At 42.0% G+C, this 15061-nt stretch overlaps 1 pseudogene; it reads left to right on the forward strand.

The window, feature by feature from the left end:
* The first annotated feature begins 10683 nt into the window (after window positions 1-10683).
* Window positions 10684-10801, forward strand: LOC126254012 (5S ribosomal RNA; annotated as a pseudogene).
* Window positions 10802-15061: the final 4260 nt, after the last annotated feature.

Raw genomic sequence — 15061 nt, forward strand, 5'->3', positions numbered from 1 at the left:
CATTACAGACTTTTTGACATTTCGATTCGATGTCATGTAACTCAGTAGTTAAATCTTCATGTGTTTGTTCAAGTGTATTTTCCACTGAGTCTAACTTTTGAAGCTTTTGTTCCATTGCGTCTAACTGTTGCTGTGTTTGTCTTTGGTGTTGTTCCATTGTGTCTAACTTTTGAAGATTTTGTTCCATTGTGTCTAACTTTTGAAGATTTTGTTCCATTGTGTCTAGCCTTTGAAGATTTTGTTCCATTGTGTCTAACTTTTGAAGATTTTGTTCCATTGTGTCTAGCTTTTGAAGATTTTGTTCCATTGTGTCTAACTTTTGTAGCCTTTGTCCCATTTGTTGCATTAACTGTAATAACAATGCACTGGTGTCTGAAACATGTTGCTCAGTGCTTTTCGGCAGTGAAGTTGCACCGGCAACATTCACATTTTGACAAGCAGAAAATGTGTCTTGACTTATTTGAGAAAACAGTGAGGACCCAAAACCTGAATCTGCAGTATTTGCAAGATTGTGTCCTGTCATTCCCGATTCCTGAGGCGGGCTGTTGCCGACCGATCGATAGATAATGCTTCCCTGTTCACTAATTGTTTCACTGTCTACACCATTGTTTGCCGCCCGCTCCATTTCCCTATGCACAATTACCAAATTACTATGTTGAACATTAGTTAATTCATTACACGGTGGCGCTGACACACAGCTTTCGTCTTCACTGTCATTTCTCAGTTTGATTTGGAGCCTAGTATTACGTTTTTCACACGCCATAATTGTCACAATATTTCACACGATACCACAGAAAAGCACAATTTGAAGAGCAAAAATAAGAAAACACATTAACATAGCGCTGAAAATAATATCTAGTTAATTGCAAGCGCAGCTTCGAAATACTTGGTGCAAATCTACATGCATGCCACAACTGTTTTACTGTACAACAATGAAAGACTGCAACTACAAAGGAGATTCTCTCTACAATTCGCGCTAGCAATAAACAAAAGCTACACTAATTACACAAACTACAAGAAAAAATCAGAAGATTCAAGTGAGGTATCCTTGGCTAAGGTCGACATATGAAACGTCCTCTTTGAACAATTATACATGGCTGTGCTTAAACTGACACACAATATTTTTAGCGCAACGTAATCTGACTTTCAAAAATCCCTACAAAAGAATGGCCCTGACTAACATTAACCTATACGTTTCACAAATCACTTACCTCACAAAAATCTTCGTTACTCGAACTACTGCAACACAGCGAGCGCCAATACTGCCAGCTAAATAAAAGATTCTAACTACTGAAGGCACTAACTACTGATAGGCATAGTTAGCAAATGAATGATTTTGATAGAGAACAAACAATGTATTTACCTTAATATTGTTCAAAAGTCATAATATATATATCAGTCCACTACATCCCTTCTTACAAATGTACTGTTTCTGATGGACACACGTCCAGATCACCCGCTCTCAAAAATCCGCCATCTCACTTCCCCACATCCACCACTGCTGGCGGCTCAACTCCAACTGCGCAACGCTACGCGCTATTCACATCCAGCTGCCAACACTACAATGGCAGACAACAATGCAAACTAGCCACAGACTGCACACAGCGCAGCCAGTGATTTTCATACAGAGCGCTACGTGGCGTTACCAATAAGAAAACATAAACAGCCTACTTACAACTATATCGACCAAAATAGTCCGCTCCCCTTTATCCCTCCCATCCCATGCTGGTTACAATCACGAATTGTGCTTGGTAAGAAAGCCTATCGACAACCCTCCACATGAGTTTCCGTGTTGCTTCATGGTTGTGCCATGGGTAGGAACCTTTAAGTCTCCCAGGAAAATATGGAACAAGCATACTGAAGAAACTGCGAAGTAGCTGCACTTGTCATCTACAGACATGTCCTTTTTCCCTATTTACAGTACACTCTGTACGCTGATATCTGTTGAGAAGTTATTTGATGTCTTATTATTAACTGAACAATTTCTTTACTTATTAAAAAGGTATAACTTTAACTTGCTACTTAACGTAATTACAGATTCGTGCGAGTTAATGGAAGCGATCGTCAATCCGCATTGTTTCGTTCACTGATTATTATACGTTTTGAAGAACAATAAATAACTTCAAGTCTGGCTGTCTAAATCAACGCTTAGTAAGATCATCACGGACAAATTTTTTGTCAAATATCAGCTCACACGACTGGAACAGTAATGTTAGCGAGAATGCGTGTTACGCTATAATCCACTGGATTACCTTCCCCTGGTATGAATATAAGATACTGTGCAGGACACAGAGCCGAAGTGTTGCATCGGTGATCCATTAGTGTAGCTGCCTGCCTTTGTTTGGGTGGCGGGCGGTCGGCGCGCCTCACGCAATCCGATTATAGGATCAGCGACGTTCTACCGGCCTCGCACGTGTATCGAATACCAGGCGACAAAACACCCAGCACAGAGAACCGGATCATCTGGTGCTGGTGGGGATGATGACACGCATGTCTGGGGGTGCAGTAGGTGATGCTCTTTAGAGTGACAGAAAAATAAAGTAGTCTACATACACGTGTATAAATTACAATATACAGATAGAATGTGTTGCGTATATATCACTTCCAAGTGTCATGATGCGTGACAAAAAATAACAAGAACGATAATGATTACTGCTAACAGTACATTAGGGTCTGCATACAGTAGCTTGTGCATGTAAATGCACTTGTGCTACCTGTAGACCAAATGTGAGTATATTAGTTTATCTTAGCAAGCTTTTTCGGTTATTCGTGAGTGTCATCAGACACGTTAGTCTGAAATGTCTAGTTTCAATGGATGTAGGTTCCTCCTTTTATGCAAAATGGTGTTTTTTTCTTGTTCTCCAAACATGTTTTGCTTAAAAGGCGGAATCTACTGGGTGATAAAAAAGTCAGTATAAATCTGAAAACTGAATAAATCACGGAATAATGTAGATAGAGAGGTACAAATTGACACACATGCTTGGAATGACACTGGGTTTTATTAGAACCAAAAAAATACAAACGTTCAAAAAATGTCCGACAGATGGCGCTTCATCTGATCAGAATAGCAATAATTAGCATAACAAAGTAAGACAAAGCAAAGATGATGTTCTTTACATGAAATGCTCAATATGCCCACCATCATTCGTCAACAATAGCTGTAGTCGAGGAATAATGTTGTGAACAGCACTGTAAAGCATGTCCGGAGTTATGGTGAGGCATTGGCGTCGGATGTTGTCTTTCAGCATCCCTAGAGATGTCGGTCGATCACGATACACTTGCGACTTCAGGTAACCCCAACGCCAATGTTCGCACGGACTGAGGTCTGGGTACCTGGTGGCCAAGCATGACGAAAGTGGCGGCTGAGCACACGATCGTCACCAAACGACGCGCGCAAAAGATCTTTCACGTCTTTAGCAATATGTGGTGGAGCGCCATCATGCATAAACATCGTACGTTCCAACAGGTGTTTATCAGCCAGGTGGGGATGATGCGATTCTGTAACATATCGGCGTACCTTTCACCCGTCACGGTAGCAGTTTTGCTGTCCAGCGCCATCTGTTGGACATTTTGTGAACTTTGTTTATTTTTTTTTTGGTTCTAATAAAACCCCATGTCATTCCAAGCATGTGTGTTAATTTTTACCTCTCTATCTACATTATCCCGTGATTTATTAAGTTTTCAGATTTATACTGACGTTTTGATCACCCTGTATATCCAATAATTTTAAAATGAAAACACGGAAAGATACAAGTGCTGCAACTCCAAAGGTTGAAAGTCGTCTACTATCTGACCGACATTACAGTTTCACTTTACTGTGCTAAGAAAAACTCATTTCATTTGTTTACGATTGAGCCATTACCATTGAAGTTATAAGACCACACGTTGTTTTCATAAATTTCGTCTCACAGTTCTCCTTCAATCAAAGTTACTTACGTTATTCTCTTAGCACTTTACTATTTGCAAGCACACATTCATTTCAAACGACTGAATACTCTTAGTTATAAGAGAACAGAATACTGAATATCTGCAAATAGTGCGAATTCTAATTTATTTATTTTCTGCAGTAGTAGTACCAAAGAAAGCAAAAGTGAGCAATAGTAATGTTAGCGTCCCTCGATGTCGATATCATTAACGACGGATGTGAAGCAGCGAAAAGGGGAAGAAAATCGGTGTGTGGATTTGAATCTCTCAATTCCCAAATGCCTCCCCTACCTCACTTGGGAGGCATTTGTACCGGCGTGGCAGAGTACGTTAATGATTGGAAATATCCTACAGTCGTTTCAGAATTATTTTATTGCGATTCCTGGGGACATATTTTCTTCCTCTCGCGGTAAACGTCAGTTATCGTAAGGCAAGAGAGTCGTGGGCACCATCTGTCAACCATTCATACTAACTTTGTTTTGCGAACATTTTATAACGGAGTGTCTAGGAATGGCTTGGTGTGACAGGTGATTCTCTACCGGAGATGAATGTGGGTGCAGCAGATGAAGGCAGCTCCTGGATACAGGTAGCCCTTTACTCCTGTTTACTCACATTCTTCCGACTTTAGAGCTGCTAGTGCTGATTCATGGCGAGCCCGGTATGTTGATCTCCCAGTCCGGCCTTGTCATCGATAGCACGAACTGTGTGCTGCTGCTGTGTCAAGGAATGTCTCGCGTTAGCAACCACTGCTGTGTAGTTCTTAGACGGTAGAAAGAAATACGCACAGAGTCACTCATGCCTTTCGTTAGTAATCTAAGAAGACATAATTTTGTACCCAACTTTATGTGGGACAGGTTCGATGTTTCTGCTGAGGCCCTCCCATTTGGAACAGCAACAACGCGAACCATAATTTATACGCTATATTTTGTTTTAACAGTAAAAGAAAATTTATACATAGTCCCTTTCCTGTCTTCCTATTATTTACTTCTAAGTTACTAACTTTATTCCTTGAACAAGCCATGTGCTACAACTAATTTAACTTCATTTGTAAGGAAATACTGTTGCACTCTTAATGTTGCCACCATTGCTTTTAATGCGCCGTAGTTCGTTTTGCCTTTTGTATATGCTTTGTCAGTCTTCCCAGTGATCAATTCTTTTTCTATTGCTTCACATTTTTCCTACAACCATTTGGCCTTGGCTGTCCTGCCTTCCTGTTTACTTTATTACTAAGCGATTTATATCGCTGTTTTCCTGCCTTTCCGTGAACATTCTTCTACTGCCTTCTTTTGTAAATTTATTGAAGTATTTCTTCAAGGTGTTTTTGAAGTTACCTTCATTATTCCTACGTTTGTCTTTCTAACATCGGTCACTCTGTTTCAACTGAACTGCCTGCTATGGTATTCCTTACCACAGATTCCGCATCGTTAGCAAACTTCAAACGCATCTCATCATTTCTCCATACTTACTTCCACACTGATTTTTCCGGGTGTGGTGTGCGTACTGTAAGACCTTCGGTACACACACCATCAGATTATTTGACTTGTCGCTCTAACGAAGTAGGCGAGTGTCAGCTATATGTCTCGTGGTCTTATCGTGGCGTGTTTATCTTCTGCCGTTAGGTCAGACGATAGAAATGCCACTTGCACGCTTAGAGTAGCAGATTGACGGTGACCAACTTTAAACAGAACTTGATTAATTTTCACACGCATTTACTAATATAATAAAAAACATAGATATTACGTAACTTGATTCTGGATGCTGTTTACAATTGACAATCTGAAGTTCCTTTGGTCTTGATACGTTAATCTTATTCTCACATATCTCTGATACTTGACAAAGTGTCTATGCATTTCTCTTCGTAGCTATGTACAGGAATATGATAAAATTATTAGGCACAGACTGAAACTTGACTACAGACAAATGCAGACTGACTAATCGGAGGTCTGCACACTCGTTATAATACCTCGCGCATTCAGGTATCATTGCGCGAGTGTGATCCGCGAGGAGAAAAGGTTCTACGTTAGCAGCAATCTCATTGGCTGCGTTACATATTAATACGCGGATCGGCGGAAGCAGAATTTGATCCGTCTCTAAGACAGCGCCATCTCGTAGTGCGGAGACGGACGAGCGCTGCGCCTGCGCTGTTGTGCTTAGCGGGGCGCGCTCTATTGGGAAAGTTGTGTACGCGCTGACTACGCTGAACTGTGTACACAACACCGGGTAATTCTCTTAAACTTCAGTCTACTCTTCAGCATTACTAAATTGTCATCTGAGTCTATATCTACACCTGGATACGCCTTGACGTCCAATATCTGATTTTGGAATCTCTGCCTGATTATGATGTAATCTAGCTGGAACCTTCCCGTGTCTCCCGGTCTTTTCCAAGTATACCTTCTTCTTTTGTGATTCTTGAACAGAGTATTCGCTATTACCAGGTGAAATTTATCGCAGAACTCAATTAGTCTTTCTTCTCTCTTATTCCTACTGCCAAGCCCATGTTCTCCCGTTTTTCTATTCCTTCCCCTACAACAGCGTCCCAATCCTCTATGATTATTAGATTCTCATCTCCATTTACATACTGAATTACACGTTCAATATCGTCATACAGTTTCTCTGTCCTTTCCCGTTCTACTTGCGACGTTGGGCCGGCCAGGCTGGCCGAGCGGTTCTAGGCGCTACAGTCTGGAACCGCGCGACCGCTACAGTCGCAGGTTCGAATCCTGCCTCGGGCATGGATGTGTGTGATGTCCTTAGGTTAGTTAGGTTTAAGTAGTTCTAAGTTCTATAAGTTCTAGGGGACTGATGACTGATGACCTCAGAAGTTAAGTCCCGTAGTGCTCAGAGCCATTTGAACCTTTTTTTTTTTTTTTTTTGCGATGTTGGCGTATATAAGTGAAATATCATTGTCGGCTTTCGTTTACTATCGCATCTGACGAGAACAGCCCTATCAATGAACTGTTCACAGTGGCTCTCTCCCTGTCCTGCTTTCCTATTCGTAACCAATCCTACTCCCGACATACCATTTTCTGCTGCTGTTGATATTATACTGTTCTCGTCTGAGCCGAAATCCTTGTCCATTTGCCTTCACTGACTCCCAACACATCTAGACTGAGCTTTAGCATTTCCCACTTCAGATTTCCTAGCTTCCCTATCATGTTTAAAATACTGAAATTCCATGCGCTAACTCGCAGAATCTTATCCCTTCGTTCGTTATTCCATCTTTTTCTCTTTGTCCCATGCCCATTGGCAGTCCCTTTCGATCCGAATGAGAAACTAATCCGGAATCGTTTGGCAGTGGAGAGATCATTATGACAGTTTTTCTATTTCAGGCTACATCTCCGATCGATGCGCAATATGTATTCTTAATGCAGTGCTTTCGATTGCTGATTAGTCCACCTTTTAGGGGCAGTGTTCCACTCCAAGGGCATGAGAGTGCCCTGAACGTCGGCCCGGTCCTCCGCACTCTTTGACAAGGCCGTTGGCAGAACGAGCGTGACTTCGTATGCCAGAAGTCTTCAGCCGTCGTTACTGACGCTTTCTTAATCAATATTTAGGCTCTGACCATGTTCAAGCCCAGGACACAGGTGGGTTTGTTTGCTAGTCAGAGACGCTACCCCTAGACCACGGGTTCAACCATATCCGTGACGTCATACCATTATTCAATAGGACAGTACTCGTCTACACGTCACACGTGTCCTTATGAACTGTGTGTGTGATTTTGAGGTACACCTGTGGCCAGAAAGTTTCCCATCTGTGACGCTGATAGAGCGTGTGAGACCAATATCCAACGTATCAAGGACCAGTTACAACAGCCATCTTTCTTTAGCAGAAGATACAACGGCTTCGTGACAACCTTATCAACCGAATCAGTGCATGCATTCAGACCAGACGGGTTGCTACGTCATACTAATAAGTGGGATTGTCCTGCCATGTTCTCTGTAAATTTGGCTCGATTTTGTAATTAATCATTAACATCACATATCCTCTCAACCGCTAGAAATTTCACTTCGCTTCCACCTCCCCTTCTGGCTGCTCCACATCTTTGTCAGGTGACGAAATTTCTTCTCAGATTCGACAGGGGTAGAATACACCTCGGATTTCGTGTAGCTGCAGAGGAAGAAGTTTAATGGAGTGTGGTCTGGAGATCTTGCAGGCAATGTACAGGTGCTCATCGGCTGTTCAGTCGACAAATGAAAAGCCGGGCTAATACTGCAAGTACTGGTTCTCCAAAAAATCACTCACTGTAGTCCTGTAATGATGGAAACTGATGCTCCCTCTGGTACGTGGTGGGATCTCTTCCAATAACGTCGGCAACTGCTCTTGCAAGCGCAGTCTGTAGACTGGCCATCTCAGTCGAGGGAACAGCATGCACTTTAAGTGCTGCACAAAATGAAAGTCTTGCCTCCTCATAGTTCGCGTAGACGTAAGCGTGATTGCGGTTGCATCGTCGAAATGGTGATGCACGATGATCTCACGCAGCCTCTTCACGTCTCTGATAAATTAATACACGCCAAGCAACACGACACTTCTCAGAGTCATTGTTCCAGTGGCAGTCGTGGCACACGAAACTTCACATCATCATAAGTTCAGAAATTCTTGCATCCAAGGCTTAATGACTGCAACGACAACATATTAGCGTGTAAGGATAAAGCCACACCACTTTGATGAAGATTCGACGCACTTCTGGCACCACAATAATTTTATATCTGCGGTCATCGACAATGCATCTACGCCGTTCAACGCCTCGGAACTGTCTCCTTCTTCCGCCAGTGTTGTCCACGGCACCACCGAGCGCGCCAAGCCATCGTCCAGTCCGACTGCGGAATTTTTCGTGATATTAATTTTTCTCTTAATTAAAGCATCAGTTAAACTCTCAGAGTAGTGCAGTTGCCCGCAATTTGAGCTGTCATTTGTACTCGGCTGATTCATGTGAAACGGTTTTCGACATGAGTGTGGCCGCATGACAAGAATTAACGGACTTTGAACGCGGTATGATAGTTGGAGACATACGTACGGAATATTCCATTTCGGAAATCGTTAGGGAATTCAATATTTCGAGATCCACAATGTCATTAGTATGTCGAGAATACCAAACTTCAGTCATTGCCCCTCACCACGGTCTTCACTTAACGACCGAGAACAGCGGCGTTTGCGTAGAGTTGTCAGCGCTTACAATCAAGCGACATCGCGTGAAATACCCACAAAAATCAATCTGACAAGGGAACCTCCCCATCGCACCCCCCTCAGATTTAGTTATAAGTTGGCACAGTGGATAGGCCTTGAAAAACTGAACACAGATCAATCGAGAAAACAGGAAGAAGTTATGTGGAACTATGAAAAAATAAGCAAAATATACAAACTGAGTAGTCCATGCGAAGATATGCAACATCAAGGATAGTTTGAATTCGGGAGCGCCGTGGTCCCGTGGTTAGCGTGAGCAACTGCGGAACGAGAGGTCATTGGTTCAAGTCTCCCCTCCAGCGAAAAGTTTTTCTTTATTTTGGCAAAGTTATGATCTGTCCATTCGTTCATTGACGTCTCTGTTCACTGTAATAAGTTTAGTATCTGTGTTTTGCTACCGCACCGCAAAACCGTGCGATTAGTAGACGAAAGGACGTGCCTCTCCAATGGTAACCGAAAACATTTGATCGCAAGGTCATAGGTCAATCGATTCCTCCACAGGAAAACACGTCTGATATATTCTATACGACACTGGTGACGGCATGTGCGTTACATGACAGGAATATGTTGTCGACCCACCTAACTTGTACACTTGGCGAATGGGTAAAAACATTCTTCTACGTTGCCCGATTTAGGTTTTCTTGTGGATGTCATAATTACTCCCAAAAAAGTGACGAAAACATAAGAGTTTGTCAAATAAACTGCAACAAATGAATCCAACAGTTTCGCAGTCGCTCACTTTCCCCTGCGCTCTGTCAAAACATATGTTTCAAATTTTTCCGTGTGTAGACCGTCAAATCCTGCCTATGTCCAAGCAAATCTGAACATGTCCTGGAATTTTGGAGAGCGAAGTTGATTATGTGTGAGTGCCTGAACTTTGATAATTGTCTGAAAATAAAAAAATTAAACTCTTCGCTCGAAGGGGGACTTGAACCCAGGACCTCTCGTTCCGCAGCTGCTCACGCTAACCACGGGACCACGGCGCTCCCGAATTCAAACTATCCTTGATGTTGCTTATCTTGCACATGGACTACTCGGTTTGTATATTTTGCTTATTTTTTCATAGTTCCACACAACTTCTTCCTGTTTTCTCGATTGATCTGTGTTCAGTTTTTCATGGCCTATCCACTGTGCCAACTTATAACTAAATCTGAGGGGGGTGCGATGGGGAGGTTCCCTTGTGAGACTTACGATGAACAAATACCTTAGCTCTGCAAAATTTGGCGTTAATTTGCTTTGGCAACAGACGATGGCCGCGTGTGCCTTTGGTAACAGCACGACATCACCTCCAGCGCCCCTGCTGAGCTCGTGACCATACCGTTGGACCCTAGACGACTGGACAACTGTAGCCCGGTCACAAGAGTCCAGATTTCAGATGGTAAGAGTTGGTGGTAGGTTCCGAGTGTGGCGCAGATTCCAGGAAGCTTTGGACCCAAGTTGTCAACAAGGCTCTGAGCAAGCTGGGGGTGTCTCCATAATGTTGTGGGCTGTTTTTACATGGAATGGACTGGGTCCTCTGGTTCAACTGAACCGATAATTTAGTGGAAATGGTTATGTTCGACTGCTTGGAGACGATTTGGCAACGGCCTTGCCGCAGTGGATGCACCGGTTCCCGTCAGATCACCGAAGTTAAGCGCTGTCGGGCGTGGCCGGCACTTGGATGGGTGACCATCCAGGCTGCCATGCGCTGTTACCATTTTTCGGGGTGCACTCAGCCCCGTGACGCCAATTAAGGAGCTACTCGACCGAATAGTAGCGGCTCCGGTCAAAGAAAACTATCAAAACACCGGGAGAGCGGTGTGCTGACCACACGCCCCTCCTATCCGCATCCACAACTGAGGATGACGCGGCTGTCGGATGGTCCCGATGGGCACTTGTAGCCTGAAGACGGAGTGCTTATTTTGCTTGGAGACCATTTGCAGCCATACATGGACTTCATGTTCCGAAACAACTGTGGAATCGTTTCCTTTGCGGGTATTGATTCTGCAGCCACACCTTCCATAAGCTGGCTCTCGAAGCTCTAAACGTTTCCTAGCGGAGACCACCATCCATGGCCTTCACCTTGGTTGCTAGCTTTCTGACTTGTCTTTCTCTGGATTAAAGTAAGTTACTTGTCCGTTACCCTCAAGAAATCCGTCCAGAAGATAATGCCGATCAGTGTCTTGACTATGTGGCGCAGTGCAACCTCTAAGACATCACCGAAATCTGAAATGGCAGCGATCTTTATTTTTTCAGAAAATAAGCAAATTGCTACATGTTAATGTATGTTGTTGGTATTTTGACGAAATGCAACAAATATTATCTCAGCTGACAGAAGTAGTGACTTGAACCGCAGCTAAAAAAAGAAAAAAATCTTTCAGTACTGTCCCCTACGTTGGACAGTCGTTCCAATACGTTAAATTAACTGCACTTTATCATTATTATAAAAATCGTCGTTTAGCTCGATCATATCGACGACTACTGTCTTATTAACTAGTAACCACACCCATAATTGTTTAAAGAATGGAACTCCTATGTCTAAAACCTCTTCACACCTCTGATTACAAATGAGCTACGTGTTAAATATTTGACGTTAAGGGTGTACACCTTATGGTTGATGACGCAAAACCCTAATTATGTTGCTGTAAGCAGTTACGGATTATTCACCAAAAGACGGATGAAAAAAATGGGTAGCGAATTGAGACAGTACGAAACAAATATTTGGGGACCGGAAAGTAATGTTGTTTCAGCACATGTCGATATTCGTTTGTTGCTTATCAGCTCATTGTCGACTTCAGAGTCGTGCAAAGGTCATTTTAAAGTTGGAGTGACTTGTTTACTCGCAATTAATTGTTTTTTCTTTTTGTGTTTATGGTGAATTGACTAGCTAAGTACCAGAAGAAAAACAAATTTGGAAATTTGTAGTTAAGTTCCTATGGGACCAAACTGCTGAGGTCATCGGTCCCTAGACTTACACACTACTTAATCTAACTTAAACTGACTTACACTAACGACAACACACACACCCATGCCCCAGGCAGGACTCGAACCTCCGACGGGTGGAGCCGCGCAAACCGTGACAAGGCGCCCTGACCGCACGGATAACCCGCGCGGCGTACTAGAAGAGATACATGCCCAGCAATGTACGCTTTTTGAGTTTCACAAGGATAGTAACGCAATAGTATCTATTAAAAAACATTTGAGATGTTTATACAAGTGCATTAGACGTTCGTGAATGCCAACGGTGTTCTTTTAAGTTGAAATCCGGTAATTTTGATCTCCGCGACTCGTATCGACCAGGAATACCAAAAACCTTAGACAATGACATGTTAAGGGCGGAAGTGAAAGCAAATCCGTGTCAGACAATCGAGGAACTGTTAAACATTCTTAAGAACATTTCCAGCAGGCTGGTAAAGACAGACAAATCTAATCTATCCACCAAATGCAACTTATTGGTTCACCGGCTCAATACAAAATGTTTTTTGATCGCTTGATTGATGGAGATGAAAAATGGGTTTTCTGTGATAATCTGAAACGTAGAAAGGCAGTGGCTTTCTCCGAATGAAAGGCGCGTTTGTGTTTTTGGTGAGTATTCGAGGGGTCGTTCATTCTGTTAAAACTGCGAATGCAGACCTTTGCTGTGAACAACTGGGTCGAGTAAATCAATCTTTAATTGAAACGTGCCCAGCGACAGCAACAGGAAAGGAATTACCCTGCACTACGATAATGCAAGACCGCAGTGCGCAAGACGAACTCTGGAAAAAATTTATGAACTAGTGTGGTAGGTATTGCCTCACCCACCATACTCGCCTGAAACTGCGTTATCAGATTTCCATTTATTCCGATCGCTACAAGGTTTTCTGAACGGCAAAAAAATTTAGAAGTTTGCTTAATGTCCGCTCCAAAAATTTCATAAATAAAAACACTTGATTTTTATTGATTCCGCATTGAAAATTTGCACACTAGATGGCAAAAGGTTGTTGATAAAGAGGGTCATTACATTATTGATTAAAAATAGAATCTAGTTAACAATTTATCTGTTTGAATTTAATGTAAAAATGACTTCCTTATCCTCATAATAAAACAAAAACGCCATTCTTCATGCTAAAGTTGTACCGCGTCAACAACAAACTATTAACAAGCGGTGAACTGTTTTTCTTTCGTTATTTTGTGGGACTGTAAGCGAGAAACAGTTTGGAAAAGGTTTGGAATTATGTTTAAAATTAGCTAAAAGTCGCTAAGTGGTCAAATAATCAAACACTGGATGAATATAGTCCGGCTAATTTGCTCTCCCTTTGAAGAAAAGCTAGTTTTTTTTTTCTCATGTCATTCTTCATGACATCATAGCTGATAAACTTTGTCGTACGACGACATAATGTTGCGGGTACATCCAGTGGTATATGTGGATACTGTCTGCGAATTTTTTTGCCAGTAGAGTTAGTAGTAGAGACGTAATAAATTAAAACTTTATGCCTAATGCTGATGTTTAACTGCATGAACAGCGACAACGTTGTAACCGATAATCTTTTTTGGTTTCACTATTTTGGTGGAAGTATCAGCGACAGGTTTGAAGAAATGTATAATGTTTATGGATATCGTCCAATTTTTTTCCCAAATGATGGAAGAATTTAGCCTGTGTAAGTTGCGCAAGCACAAGCTACACTGCCTAAAGACATATACACAGTTTTTAACTTTAATACTTTAACAGAAATAAAAGAAGACGTAGATGGAGATGAGATGGAAGATATGATACCGCGAGAAGAATTTGACAAAGCGCTGAAATATCTAAGTCGAAATTAGACCCCAGGAGTAGACGGCATTCCTTCGGAAATACTGATAGACTATGACCAAACACTTCCATCTGGCGTGCAAGGTGTATGAGACAAGCAAATTATTCTCAGACATAAAGAAGAGTGTAATAATTCCAATTCCAAAGAAATCAGGTGCTGACACGAGTGAACGTTACCGAAATATCAGGTTAATAAGTGATGGTTGCAAAATACAAACACGAATTCTTTACAGAAAATTGGGAAATCTGGTAGAAGCCGACCTTGGGGAAGATCAGTTTGGATTCCGGAGAAATATGGTGACACGTGAGGCACTACTAACCCTACGACTTATCTTAGAGTATAGGGAAAGGAAAGGCAAACCTCCATTTATAGCATTTGTACAGTTAGAGAAAGCTTTTGATAATACTGAGTGAGATTCTCTCTTTGAAATTCTGAAGGTATCAGGGGCAAAATACAGTGAGCGAAAGGCTATTTACAACTTGTACAGAAAACAACGGCGGATATAACAGTCGGAGGGCTTGAAAGAGAAACAGTAGTTGAGAAGGGAGTGAGGCAAGGTTGTAGCTTATCCCTAATGTTGTGAAGCAGTGAATAAAACAAAAGAAAAATTTGGAACGGGAATTAAAATTCAGGGAGAAGAAATAAAAACTTTGAAGTCTGCCGATGACGCCGTAATTCGGTCAGAGACAGTAAAGGACTTGGAAGAGCGGTTGAACGGAATGGCCAGTGTCTTGAAAATAGGATATAGACTGAACATGAACAATAGTAAAACCAGGACAATGGAATACAGAAGAATTAAATCAGGTGATGTGGGGAAAATTAGATTTAGAAACGACAAGAAAATCGTTTCTGAAAAAGAGAAATTTGATAACATCGAACGTAGATTTAAGTGTACTGAGTGTAGCCACGTATGATAGCAAAACATGGATAATACAGAGTTTGGACAAGAAGATAATAGAAGCTTTTGAAATGTCGTACTGCAGAAGAACGCTGAAGATTAGATGGACTGGATCACATAAGTAATGAGGAGTGGTCAATATAATTGGGAAGAAAAGGAATTTAGGGCAGAACCTGACTAGAAGAAGGGACCAGTTGACAGGAAGCATTCTGAGATATCAAGAGATCACCAATTTAGTATTAGAGGGAAGTGAGGGGGGTAAAAATTGAAGAGAGACCAAAAGATTAAT

The sequence above is a fragment of the Schistocerca nitens genome, chromosome 4 (genome assembly GCF_023898315.1).
Source record: "Schistocerca nitens isolate TAMUIC-IGC-003100 chromosome 4, iqSchNite1.1, whole genome shotgun sequence".
In the NCBI taxonomy this organism is placed as follows: domain Eukaryota; kingdom Metazoa; phylum Arthropoda; class Insecta; order Orthoptera; family Acrididae; genus Schistocerca; species Schistocerca nitens.